Raw genomic sequence first — 14,542 nt, 5'->3', positions numbered from 1 at the left:
CATGGTTATTACTGTAATTAGTTTGCGTAACCTAAAAGCTTTCATTTCAAAATCACGTTTGTTTTGGTTTACGAGCTTTTCTCTTGAAAATCATTGAATGTGATCAGTTTCCATTTGTTGTTTTTTCTCTACATGAGTTGATTTTGCCAAAATATTTTGAAGGATCGTCATAAATATGAATAAGAACGTGGTAAAGTTGTTTTGCTTGTTTATCGTAGATTTTCACATCCCCCCCTATTTTGCAGAGACAGTGGCTCTATCTAATTTGAATAAATATTACGTTATTCTTGCAGCAGAAGCAGCTATTGCCCTTTCCTTTGTTACTTTACCACTTTGTGTTTCTGCTTTTCAATGCGTAGTTTAAAGTGTATCATACATTTGTGTTTTATACGGATAAAAGAAAACTAATAATATATTGGCGAAAGTGGCAATCTACTATTAATAAGATACTTTCTTTCCACCTAATAAACAAAACAAACGAAGATAACCAATGGCAACAGAAAATCTATCTGCGTACATGACATGTGACAACTAATAACTGCATGCATAGGTACTGTTATCCATGTCATCACGTCCCCATTCATTCGGCTAGCCCATTATTCTGTATACTAGCTTTTGCCCGCGACTTCGTTCGCGTGGAATAGTGACTTCCGGCAGATTTTTGGTTTTACCCACATAGTTCCCGCTCCCGCAGGATTTTTGGGATAAAAACTATCCTATGTCCTTTCTCGAGTTCCAAACTATGTCTGTACCAAATTTCATCCAAATCGGTTCAGTAGTTTAGGCGTGACGGAAAGACAGATAGACAGAGTTATTATCGCAGTTTTAGCATGGGTAGTTTTGCCCGCGACTTCGTCCGTAAATTTACTTTGAGCAGAAAGTTTTTAACCCACTGCAAAATTAAAATTAAAATTATTATTTAAATTCTATTATTTTAGGCTTTACAGATTATGAATGTTTCTTACACCAAGACATTTCTGTATACCACGTTTTTAGTTTTGGCATCCTTTGCAAAAATGAAAAGGTTTTGTGGTTTTGACACTCTTGAGCACGCAACATAGAGTTGCCCATGGGAGAAACAGTCTTTTTCAAGATGTACCCCCGCAACTTTTAGCGTTTGCCCTTGGGCTTTATTTATGGTCATTGCAAACGCAGTTTTCAGCGGAAACTGAACTCTTTTGAATTGAAATGGCAAATCAGTTGGAATGATGGGAATGCGGGGAATAATTACAGTTTCGCCTTTTGCCATTCCAGTCATAATAACGGCTTTAATTACATTCCGTCCTAAATAGGTTATTTGTAACCGTGTGCCGTTACATAGCCTTGGTGGATCAAGGTTTCTCATAAGCATCACAGGAACACCAACTTTCAGCCTCAACTTGTGAGAAGGCACTCCTGATAACTCTAAGGAGTTGAGAAACTCTGTTGGGTAACATGTCACTTGCTCGGTATCCACGACGTTATCTACTGATAGATACTCGATGACATCTCCCTCTATGTCAGACATAATTTGGTCATTTATCCGGCCTACTATTTCATTTGTTGGCGCCAATATTGCCCTTTCGCATAACCATTCCCGATTTTCGATATTGGCGCATAGATCCGGATAGACACTATTTTTTAAATTGTATGTGCTATCCACAATTTGGCATAATTCGCTGCTCAGCGTGATCATACTCGGAGTCGGTAGGCATACGATCCTCGCCGATCTTCAGAAGAGCAGCAGCATACTGCCCGGCTTGACAGTCATTATGGAGTAATACTCGCATATTCGTCGACAGTGAAACCTTTTTCACATGTGTCCACAGCACAGATGCTTTTAAACAGGCATTGATTTCATCTGCCGGTGTGCCCCTTGCTATAACCGGCAGGGTCTGCCGGAAGTCACCAGCCAATAGAACTACCATTCCTCCCATAATACCTTGACTGTTTTTAATGTCTTTCATCGTGCGATGAAGTGCTTCGATTGCTCTTTTATGGGCCATCGTACATTCATCCCAAACCAGCAGTTTACATTGTTGTAACATTCTTCCACGCTCACTACTTTTACTTATGTTACAAACTGGCATTTCCTCATGAGCTAAATTTAGTGGCAATTTCAGAACTGAGTGGGCCGTTCGTCCTCCACTAAGCAGCGTAGCAGCTATTCCGGATGAAGCTACTGCCACAGCAACTCCTTTATCTTTCCGGATTTCAGCTAATAATAAGTTTAGAAGAAAGGTTTTGCCGGTACCTCCTGGAGCATCCAAAAAGAACAAACCACCTTCGCCACTGGCAACTTTGTTGATTATTGTGTCAAAGACTAATCTTTGTTCTGGATTTAAAAGTGGAAGGGCCTCTGTAATTTGTTGCTGTAACAAAACTGGATCATAATTTAGCTCTCGCATTAAATCATTACTGACTTCCCAATTCTTTGAGGTCTGCTCATACCAAAATCGGACAAATATTTACCAGTGATAGTTATCACTTGGTCCTCAACCTTGGTCAGAGCGTCATTGTAAATTACCTCATTGTACGAAATATTTGAGTCCCCTTCTTGAAATCTACGCAAAATGTCATCCGCCATATCATTTTTATATTTTTCCCACAGATATTCAGGGTTTGAGAGTCCACACGTTGCTATTAATATAGCAAAAAGCTCTCTCACCTGTGGCGCAGATTTGCACTGTGCGGCCTCTTCTAAAGTTAGATCCCAATGATTATCGTTCTCTAATAGTCCTCTTGCCTCACATGCCTCTCTAAATGTCGAGAATTCTTGATCATTAAGCTTTTTGAGATCTGCAAAAGAAGTTGGCCCCCGCACTTGGTGTAACAGTATTCTCAGACAAAAACACTCCATATTGGTAACGTGAACCGTGTAAACTCGGCCTAAGGCATCTCCAGATTTGACACCAGGCCAATTCTGGACCGGAACTCCTTGGATTCGTCGTTTCCATTCCCTCCTTGTAGCGTTCCAAGTGTAATATCTTGGTACATCAACATAGAGGAGCGTCCTTGCAAATTCCCGAAGAGATGGCTCGGGAGCGTCGGCTCTTAGATGCTGGGCGTCATGCAACTCAAAGAGCTGCTGAGACAGAAGAGGTGGCTCGGGAGCGCCGGTTCTTAGACATCGAACGTCACGCTGCTCGAAGAGCTGCTGAGACTGAGGAGGTGAGACAGGAGAGACGGCTCTTAGACGCCAGGCGTCATGCAACTCAAAGAGCTTCCGAAACTGTTGATCAAACTCGAGTACGTCGGCTTTTGGATGCTGAGCGTCATACGTCTCTGATTGCTGCAGAGTCACATGAAGAATCTCAAAGACGACGTGTTCTATTAGCTGCACGGCAAGCACAAAGACGAAATATATTTACACGTAATACGTGGGAGGTATTTCATGATGCTGCTTTGATTATGACCCTTTAATTGATTACATGAACCATCGATTAGTGCTCTTAGGACGGATGGCTAAAAAGTGCACATATTGTATGGCACTAAAATGGAAAGAAGAAACTCCGGGTATGTGCTGTTCTGGAGGTAAAGTTTCACTTCCATCACTTGGTGTTCCAGAGGAACCCCTGAAAACATTACTTTTATGCGATAGTAATGAGTCACGACTCTTTTTGAACAGTATAAGGAAATATAATAGCTGTTTCCAAATGACATCATTTGGAGTAGATCATGAGGTTGTTATGCCTGGATTTTCCAGTACATTTAAAATACAAGGTCAAGTTTACCATAGGGTTGGGTCTTTACTGCCTACAAACGATCAGCCTAAATTTTGCAAATTTATTTTATGGGAGACGAAAATAATGAAGTTAACCGCAGATGCCAAAATATTAATGGAGTTGAAAGGGATACTGTCTTAAAAATCCAGAGAATGTTGCACGAGCATAACAACCTCATTAATACTTTCAAAACAGCATTAGAAAGAATGCCGGGAGAAGAATACAAGTTGATTATGCACCCTGACCGTACACCAACTGGGGAACATGAAAGACGGTACAATGCACCGCTTATTAATGAAGTAGCAGCTGTAGTCACAGGCGAACAGTTTGCTTCCCGTGACATTATTTTGCATGCCCGTAATGACATTTTAAGTAGGGTACCAGATACACACAAATTTTACGACGCATTGCAATATCCGTTGATATTCAGCAAGGGGCAAGAAGGGTACCACTTTCAAATACCCCAAGTCAGTCCTGTAACAGGTTTGCCTGTAAACAACAAAAAAGTCTCATGCATGGATTTTTATGCCTACCATATCATGGTTCGAGAAAATGATTTTAATATAATATCACGATGTAGACAACTGGCCAATCAGTTTTATGTTGATATGTATGTAAAAGTTGAAAGCGAACGATTACGATATATATCATTAAACCAAAACAAATTGAGAGCGGAGAACTATGTCCATCTTCAAGATGCTGTGGCAAATGATGGTAATGTTAACCCTAACGATTTAGGTAAATTGGTAATTTTGCCATCATCTTTTGTAAATAGCCCCAGATATTTACACGCTTATACACAGGATGCATTCGCTTACGTACGAACATATGGTCGCCCCGATTTGTTCGTAACTTTACATGCAACCCAAGCTGGCCTGAAATAGTTGAAGAGTTGCTGCCGGGACAGAGGGCAATCGATAGACATGATATTGTTGCAAGGGTTTTTCGATTAAAAGTTAAAAAGCTTATGGAAGTTGTCAATAAAGGAAATGTATTCGGTGAAGTACTATGCTTCATGTACTCGATAGAGTGGCAAAAACGCGGGCTTCCTCACGTGCATATTTTAATCTGGCTGAAGGACAAGCTGAGACCCGATCGAATAGATAATGTTATTAGAGCGGAAATACCGGATCCAAGTAGTGACCAGGCACTTCATGAAATTATTATTAAAAATATGATTCATGGTCCTTGCGGTCCTGACAATCCTCAAAGCCCCTGCATGAAAAATGGAAAATGCTCTAAAAAATATCCTCGCACGCTTATTAAAGAAACTGTCCATAATGACAATGGATATCCGCTATATCGAAGAAGAGCACCAGGCGATGGGGGACAAACCGCGTCTGTAAAAGTTCGAAATGTTTATGTTACTATTGATAATAGTTGGGTAGTCCCTTTTTCGCCCGTATTGTCAAAAATGTTTAACGCCCATATAAACGTAGAGGCTTGCAGCTCAGTTCGCGCTATCAAATATATATGTAAACTAGCTTTTGCCCGCGACTTCGTTCGCGTGGAATAGTGACTTCCGGCAGATTTTTGGTTTTACCCACATAGTTCCCGCTCCCGCAGGATTTTTGGGATAAAAACTATCCTATGTCCTTTCTCGAGTTCCAAACTATGTCTGTACCAAATTTCATCCAAATCGGTTCAGTAGTTTAGGCGTGACGGAAAGACAGATAGACAGAGTTATTATCGCAGTTTTAGCATGGGTAGTTTTGCCCGCGACTTCGTCCGTAAATTTACTTTGAGCAGAAAGTTTTTAACCCACTGCAAAATTAAAATTAAAATTATTATTTAAATTCTATTATTTTAGGCTTTACAGATTATGAATGTTTCTTACACCAAGACATTTCTGTATACCACGTTTTTAGTTTTGGCATCCTTTGCAAAAATGAAAAGGTTTTGTGGTTTTGACACTCTTGAGCACGCAACATAGAGTTGCCCATGGGAGAAACAGTCTTTTTCAAGATGTACCCCCGCAACTTTTAGCGTTTGCCCTTGGGCTTTATTTATGGTCATTGCAAACGCAGTTTTCAGCGGAAACTGAACTCTTTTGAATTGAAATGGCAAATCAGTTGGAATGATGGGAATGCGGGGAATAATTACAGTTTCGCCTTTTGCCATTCCAGTCATAATAACGGCTTTAATTACATTCCGTCCTAAATAGGTTATTTGTAACCGTGTGCCGTTACATAGCCTTGGTGGATCAAGGTTTCTCATAAGCATCACAGGAACACCAACTTTCAGCCTCAACTTGTGAGAAGGCACTCCTGATAACTCTAAGGAGTTGAGAAACTCTGTTGGGTAACATGTCACTTGCTCGGTATCCACGACGTTATCTACTGATAGATACTCGATGACATCTCCCTCTATGTCAGACATAATTTGGTCATTTATCCGGCCTACTATTTCATTTGTTGGCGCCAATATTGCCCTTTCGCATAACCATTCCCGATTTTCGATATTGGCGCATAGATCCGGATAGACACTATTTTTTAAATTGTATGTGCTATCCACAATTTGGCATAATTCGCTGCTCAGCGTGATCATACTCTCGGAGTCGGTAGGCATACGATCCTCGCCGATCTTCAGAAGAGCAGCAGCATACTGCCCGGCTTGACAGTCATTATGGAGTAATACTCGCATATTCGTCGACAGTGAAACCTTTTTCACATGTGTCCACAGCACAGATGCTTTTAAACAGGCATTGATTTCATCTGCCGGTGTGCCCCTTGCTATAACCGGCAGGGTCTGCCGGAAGTCACCAGCCAATAGAACTACCATTCCTCCCATAATACCTTGACTGTTTTTAATGTCTTTCATCGTGCGATGAAGTGCTTCGATTGCTCTTTTATGGGCCATCGTACATTCATCCCAAACCAGCAGTTTACATTGTTGTAACATTCTTCCACGCTCACTACTTTTACTTATGTTACAAACTGGCATTTCCTCATGAGCTAAATTTAGTGGCAATTTCAGAACTGAGTGGGCCGTTCGTCCTCCACTAAGCAGCGTAGCAGCTATTCCGGATGAAGCTACTGCCACAGCAACTCCTTTATCTTTCCGGATTTCAGCTAATAATAAGTTTAGAAGAAAGGTTTTGCCGGTACCTCCTGGAGCATCCAAAAAGAACAAACCACCTTCGCCACTGGCAACTTTGTTGATTATTGTGTCAAAGACTAATCTTTGTTCTGGATTTAAAAGTGGAAGGGCCTCTGTAATTTGTTGCTGTAACAAAACTGGATCATAATTTAGCTCTCGCATTAAATCATTACTGACTTCCCCAATTCTTTGAGGTCTGCTCATACCAAAATCGGACAAATATTTACCAGTGATAGTTATCACTTGGTCCTCAACCTTGGTCAGAGCGTCATTGTAAATTACCTCATTGTACGAAATATTTGAGTCCCCTTCTTGAAATCTACGCAAAATGTCATCCGCCATATCATTTTTATATTTTTCCCACAGATATTCAGGGTTTGAGAGTCCACACGTTGCTATTAATATAGCAAAAAGCTCTCTCACCTGTGGCGCAGATTTGCACTGTGCGGCCTCTTCTAAAGTTAGATCCCAATGATTATCGTTCTCTAATAGTCCTCTTGCCTCACATGCCTCTCTAAATGTCGAGAATTCTTGATCATTAAGCTTTTTGAGATCTGCAAAGAAGTTGGCCCCGCACTTGGTGTAACAGTATTCTCAGACAAAAACACTCCATATTGGTAACGTGAACCGTGTAAACTCGGCCTAAGGCATCTCCAGATTTGACACCAGGCCAATTCTGGACCGGAACTCCTTGGATTCGTCGTTTCCATTCCCTCCTTGTAGCGTTCCAAGTGTAATATCTTGGTACATCAACATAGAGGAGCGTCCTTGCAAATTCATCTCTTGTGCAGAGCTCAAAAAAAGCGGTGAGTGTTGTTTTGGAGCAGAGGTTATTCTCTTGGAAATTGTTTGCAGTAAAATAGACACGTTCACCATTTTCCAAGTGTACAGTCAGGTGTGTGACTGTCGGGTGCCTTTCGTGTAACGGAAGGCTAAAAGCCGCCACACGGCTTCGTTGTTGCTAACATAACGACCAGACTGGTACGTTTGGACTTCATTTATGGGATTAGCAGCATCGGTGTTTTGAAATTAAAATAGCTTGGTCGCTACCTTTGTTTATGTATTTACATATATATTTGATAGCGCGAACTGAGCTGCAAGCCTCTACGTTTATATGGGCGTTAAACATTTTGACAATACGGGCGAAAAGGGACTACCCAACTATTATCAATAGTAACATAAACATTTCGAACTTTTACAGACGCGGTTTGTCCCCCATCGCCTGGTGCTCTTCTTCGATATAGCGGATATCCATTGTCATTATGGACAGTTTCTTTAATAAGCGTGCGAGGATATTTTTTAGAGCATTTTCCATTTTTCATGCAGGGGCTTTGAGGATTGTCAGGACCGCAAGGACCATGAATCATATTTTTAATAATAATTTCATGAAGTGCCTGGTCACTACTTGGATCCGGTATTTCCGCTCTAATAACATTATCTATTCGATCGGGTCTCAGCTTGTCCTTCAGCCAGATTAAAATATGCACGTGAGGAAGCCCGCGTTTTTGCCACTCTATCGAGTACATGAAGCATAGTACTTCACCGAATACATTTCCTTTATTGACAACTTCCATAAGCTTTTTAACTTTTAATCGAAAAACCCTTGCAACAATATCATGTCTATCGATTGCCCTCTGTCCCGGCAGCAACTCTTCAACTATTTCAGGCCAGCTTGGGTTGCATGTAAAAGTTACGAACAAATCGGGGCGACCATATGTTCGTACGTAAGCGAATGCATCCTGTGTATAAGCGTGTAAATATCTGGGGCTATTTACAAAAGATGATGGCAAAATTACCAATTTACCTAAATCGTTAGGGTTAACATTACCATCATTTGCCACAGCATCTTGAAGATGGACATAGTTCTCCGCTCTCAATTTGTTTTGGTTTAATGATATATATCGTAATCGTTCGCTTTCAACTTTTACATACATATCAACATAAAACTGATTGGCCAGTTGTCTACATCGTGATATTATATTAAAATCATTTTCTCGAACCATGATATGGTAGGCATAAAAATCCATGCATGAGACTTTTTTGTTGTTTACAGGCAAACCTGTTACAGGACTGACTTGGGGTATTTGAAAGTGGTACCCTTCTTGCCCCTTGCTGAATATCAACGGATATTGCAATGCGTCGTAAAATTTGTGTGTATCTGGTACCCTACTTAAAATGTCATTACGGGCATGCAAAATAATGTCACGGGAAGCAAACTGTTCGCCTGTGACTACAGCTGCTACTTCATTAATAAGCGGTGCATTGTACCGTCTTTCATGTTCCCCAGTTGGTGTACGGTCAGGGTGCATAATCAACTTGTATTCTTCTCCCGGCATTCTTTCTAATGCTGTTTTGAAAGTATTAATGAGGTTGTTATGCTCGTGCAACATTCTCTGGATTTTTAAGACAGTATCCCTTTCAACTCCATTAATATTTTGGCATCTGCGGTTAACTTCATTATTTTCGTCTCCCATAAAATAAATTTGCAAAAATTTAGGCTGATCGTTTGTAGGCAGTAAAGACCCAACCCTATGGTAAACTTGACCTTGTATTTTAAATGTACTGGAAAATCCAGGCATAACAACCTCATGATCTACTCCAAATGATGTCATTTGGAAACAGCTATTATATTTCCTTATACTGTTCAAAAAGAGTCGTGACTCATTACTATCGCATAAAAGTAATGTTTTCAGGGGTTCCTCTGGAACACCAAGTGATGGAAGTGAAACTTTACCTCCAGAACAGCACATACCCGGAGTTTCTTCTTTCCATTTTAGTGCCATACAATATGTGCACTTTTTAGCCATCCGTCCTAAGAGCACTAATCGATGGTTCATGTAATCAATTAAAGGGTCATAATCAAAAGCAGCATCATGAAATACCTCCCACGTATTACGTGTAAATATATTTCGTCTTTGTGCTTGCCGTGCAGCTAATAGAACACGTCGTCTTTGAGATTCTTCATGTGACTCTGCAGCAATCAGAGACGTATGACGCTCAGCATCCAAAAGCCGACGTACTCGAGTTTGATCAACAGTTTCGGAAGCTCTTTGAGTTGCATGACGCCTGGCGTCTAAGAGCCGTCTCTCCTGTCTCACCTCCTCAGTCTCAGCAGCTCTTCGAGCAGCGTGACGTTCGATGTCTAAGAACCGGCGCTCCCGAGCCACCTCTTCTGTCTCAGCAGCTCTTTGAGTTGCATGACGCCCAGCATCTAAGAGCCGACGCTCCCGAGCCATCTCTTCGGGAATTTGCAAGGACGCTCCTCTATGTTGATGTACCAAGATATTACACTTGGAACGCTACAAGGAGGGAATGGAAACGACGAATCCAAGGAGTTCCGGTCCAGAATTGGCCTGGTGTCAAATCTGGAGATGCCTTAGGCCGAGTTTACACGGTTCACGTTACCAATATGGAGTGTTTTTGTCTGAGAATACTGTTACACCAAGTGCGGGGGCCAACTTCTTTTGCAGATCTCAAAAAGCTTAATGATCAAGAATTCTCGACATTTAGAGAGGCATGTGAGGCAAGAGGACTATTAGAGAACGATAATCATTGGGATCTAACTTTAGAAGAGGCCGCACAGTGCAAATCTGCGCCACAGGTGAGAGAGCTTTTTGCTATATTAATAGCAACGTGTGGACTCTCAAACCCTGAATATCTGTGGGAAAAATATAAAAATGATATGGCGGATGACATTTTGCGTAGATTTCAAGAAGGGGACTCAAATATTTCGTACAATGAGGTAATTTACAATGACGCTCTGACCAAGGTTGAGGACCAAGTGATAACTATCACTGGTAAATATTTGTCCGATTTTGGTATGAGCAGACCTCAAAGAATTGGGGAAGTCAGTAATGATTTAATGCGAGAGCTAAATTATGATCCAGTTTTGTTACAGCAACAAATTACAGAGGCCCTTCCACTTTTAAATCCAGAACAAAGATTAGTCTTTGACACAATAATCAACAAAGTTGCCAGTGGCGAAGGTGGTTTGTTCTTTTTGGATGCTCCAGGAGGTACCGGCAAAACCTTTCTTCTAAACTTATTATTAGCTGAAATCCGGAAAGATAAAGGAGTTGCTGTGGCAGTAGCTTCATCCGGAATAGCTGCTACGCTGCTTAGTGGAGGACGAACGGCCCACTCAGTTCTGAAATTGCCACTAAATTTAGCTCATGAGGAAATGCCAGTTTGTAACATAAGTAAAAGTAGTGAGCGTGGAAGAATGTTACAACAATGTAAACTGCTGGTTTGGGATGAATGTACGATGGCCCATAAAAGAGCAATCGAAGCACTTCATCGCACGATGAAAGACATTAAAAACAGTCAAGGTATTATGGGAGGAATGGTAGTTCTATTGGCTGGTGACTTCCGGCAGACCCTGCCGGTTATAGCAAGGGGCACACCGGCAGATGAAATCAATGCCTGTTTAAAAGCATCTGTGCTGTGGACACATGTGAAAAGGTTTCACTGTCGACGAATATGCGAGTATTACTCCATAATGACTGTCAAGCCGGGCAGTATGCTGCTGCTCTTCTGAAGATCGGCGAGGATCGTATGCCTACCGACTCCGAGAGTATGATCACGCTGAGCAGCGAATTATGCCAAATTGTGGATAGCACATACAATTTAAAAAATAGTGTCTATCCGGATCTATGCGCCAATATCGAAAATCGGGAATGGTTATGCGAAAGGGCAATATTGGCGCCAACAAATGAAATAGTAGGCCGGATAAATGACCAAATTATGTCTGACATAGAGGGAGATGTCATCGAGTATCTATCAGTAGATAACGTCGTGGATACCGAGCAAGTGACATGTTACCCAACAGAGTTTCTCAACTCCTTAGAGTTATCAGGAGTGCCTTCTCACAAGTTGAGGCTGAAAGTTGGTGTTCCTGTGATGCTTATGAGAAACCTTGATCCACCAAGGCTATGTAACGGCACACGGTTACAAATAACCTATTTAGGACGGAATGTAATTAAAGCCGTTATTATGACTGGAATGGCAAAAGGCGAAACTGTAATTATTCCCCGCATTCCCATCATTCCAACTGATTTGCCATTTCAATTCAAAAGAGTTCAGTTTCCGCTGAAAACTGCGTTTGCAATGACCATAAATAAAGCCCAAGGGCAAACGCTAAAAGTTGCGGGGGTACATCTTGAAAAAGACTGTTTCTCCCATGGGCAACTCTATGTTGCGTGCTCAAGAGTGTCAAAACCACAAAACCTTTTCATTTTTGCAAAGGATGCCAAAACTAAAAACGTGGTATACAGAAATGTCTTGGTGTAAGAAACATTCATAATCTGTAAAGCCTAAAATAATAGAATTTAAATAATAATTTTAATTTTAATTTTGCAGTGGGTTAAAAACTTTCTGCTCAAAGTAAATTTACGGACGAAGTCGCGGGCAAAACTACCCATGCTAAAACTGCGATAATAACTCTGTCTATCTGTCTTTCCGTCACGCCTAAACTACTGAACCGATTTGGATGAAATTTGGTACAGACATAGTTTGGAACTCGAGAAAGGACATAGGATAGTTTTTATCCCAAAAATCCTGCGGGAGCGGGAACTATGTGGGTAAAACCAAAAATCTGCCGGAAGTCACTATTCCACGCGAACGAAGTCGCGGGCAAAAGCTAGTTTACATATATATTTGATAGCGCGAACTGAGCTGCAAGCCTCTACGTTTATATGGGCGTTAAACATTTTTGACAATACGGGCGAAAAAGGGACTACCCAACTATTATCAATAGTAACATAAACATTTCGAACTTTTACAGACGCGGTTTGTCCCCCATCGCCTGGTGCTCTTCTTCGATATAGCGGATATCCATTGTCATTATGGACAGTTTCTTTAATAAGCGTGCGAGGATATTTTTTAGAGCATTTTCCATTTTTCATGCAGGGGCTTTGAGGATTGTCAGGACCGCAAGGACCATGAATCATATTTTTAATAATAATTTCATGAAGTGCCTGGTCACTACTTGGATCCGGTATTTCCGCTCTAATAACATTATCTATTCGATCGGGTCTCAGCTTGTCCTTCAGCCAGATTAAAATATGCACGTGAGGAAGCCCGCGTTTTGCCACTCTATCGAGTACATGAAGCATAGTACTTCACCGAATACATTTCCTTTATTGACAACTTCCATAAGCTTTTTAACTTTTAATCGAAAAACCCTTGCAACAATATCATGTCTATCGATTGCCCTCTGTCCCGGCAGCAACTCTTCAACTATTTCAGGCCAGCTTGGGTTGCATGTAAAAGTTACGAACAAATCGGGGCGACCATATGTTCGTACGTAAGCGAATGCATCCTGTGTATAAGCGTGTAAATATCTGGGGCTATTTACAAAGATGATGGCAAAATTACCAATTTACCTAAATCGTTAGGGTTAACATTACCATCATTTGCCACAGCATCTTGAAGATGGACATAGTTCTCCGCTCTCAATTTGTTTTGGTTTAATGATATATATCGTAATCGTTCGCTTTCAACTTTTACATACATATCAACATAAAACTGATTGGCCAGTTGTCTACATCGTGATATTATATTAAAATCATTTTCTCGAACCATGATATGGTAGGCATAAAATCCATGCATGAGACTTTTTGTTGTTTACAGGCAAACCTGTTACAGGACTGACTTGGGGTATTTGAAAGTGGTACCCTTCTTGCCCCTTGCTGAATATCAACGGATATTGCAATGCGTCGTAAAATTTGTGTGTATCTGGTACCCTACTTAAAATGTCATTACGGGCATGCAAAATAATGTCACGGGAAGCAAACTGTTCGCCTGTGACTACAGCTGCTACTTCATTAATAAGCGGTGCATTGTACCGTCTTTCATGTTCCCCAGTTGGTGTACGGTCAGGGTGCATAATCAACTTGTATTCTTCTCCCGGCATTCTTTCTAATGCTGTTTTGAAAGTATTAATGAGGTTGTTATGCTCGTGCAACATTCTCTGGATTTTTAAGACAGTATCCCTTTCAACTCCATTAATATTTTGGCATCTGCGGTTAACTTCATTATTTTCGTCTCCCATAAAATAAATTTGCAAAAATTTAGGCTGATCGTTTGTAGGCAGTAAAGACCCAACCCTATGGTAAACTTGACCTTGTATTTTAAATGTACTGGAAAATCCAGGCATAACAACCTCATGATCTACTCCAAATGATGTCATTTGGAAACAGCTATTATATTTCCTTATACTGTTCAAAAAGAGTCGTGACTCATTACTATCGCATAAAAGTAATGTTTTCAGGGGTTCCTCTGGAACACCAAGTGATGGAAGTGAAACTTTACCTCCAGAACAGCACATACCCGGAGTTTCTTCTTTCCATTTTAGTGCCATACAATATGTGCACTTTTTAGCCATCCGTCCTAAGAGCACTAATCGATGGTTCATGTAATCAATTAAAGGGTCATAATCAAAAGCAGCATCATGAAATACCTCCCACGTATTACGTGTAAATATATTTCGTCTTTGTGCTTGCCGTGCAGCTAATAGAACACGTCGTCTTTGAGATTCTTCATGTGACTCTGCAGCAATCAGAGACGTATGACGCTCAGCATCCAAAAGCCGACGTACTCGAGTTTGATCAACAGTTTCGGAAGCTCTTTGAGTTGCATGACGCCTGGCGTCTAAGAGCCGTCTCTCCTGTCTCACCTCCTCAGTCTCAGCAGCTCTTCGAGCAGCGTGACGTTCGATGTCTAAGAACCGGCGCTCCCGA

The sequence above is a fragment of the Helicoverpa armigera genome, chromosome 3, assembly GCF_030705265.1.
Source record: "Helicoverpa armigera isolate CAAS_96S chromosome 3, ASM3070526v1, whole genome shotgun sequence".
NCBI classification, from domain to species: domain Eukaryota; kingdom Metazoa; phylum Arthropoda; class Insecta; order Lepidoptera; family Noctuidae; genus Helicoverpa; species Helicoverpa armigera.
The sequence above is the reverse complement of the archived record's forward strand: the minus strand, read 5'-3'. Positions refer to the sequence as shown.